This window comes from Crocodylus porosus, unplaced genomic scaffold, assembly GCF_001723895.1.
Source record: "Crocodylus porosus isolate Cpor-Errol unplaced genomic scaffold, CroPor_comp1, whole genome shotgun sequence".
Classification (NCBI taxonomy): Eukaryota; Metazoa; Chordata; order Crocodylia; family Crocodylidae; genus Crocodylus; species Crocodylus porosus.
In genome coordinates, this window is record NW_017728886.1 from 268,379,115 (window position 1) to 268,379,581 (window position 467).

Sequence of the window (467 nt, forward strand, 5' to 3'; positions counted from 1 at the left end):
ATTTGCTCAAGAAGCATCTATGGATGCACGCCAGCATTTTGGTCGCTTTACTAGCCGCAGCATCGCATTGCAGGCTCATGTTGATCTTGTGGTCAAGGATGATCCACGTCGTCACACAGACGCTTGATAAAATCCTTTGACCTGGTGTCCCGTGTTGTGCTCATGGAAGAATTGGCCCCGACTACTCCACAGTCCGATGGAGGGGGAACTGGCTCCAAGGTCGGACCCAGAGGGTGGTAGTTGACTGAACCGAATCAACGTGGCGCTCGGTGACTAGTGTTGTCCCCTACGGCTCTGGTCTCGGACCTGTAGTCTTTAATGTCTTCATAAACGATGTGGACACTGGTCTCAAAAGCAGACTGGCTAAGTTCATTGATGACACCAAACTTTGGGGAAGAGTCTCCAGACTTGAGGATAGGCTGGTGATCCAGGCTGACCTCAGTAGGCTTGCACGGTGGGTGGATGAA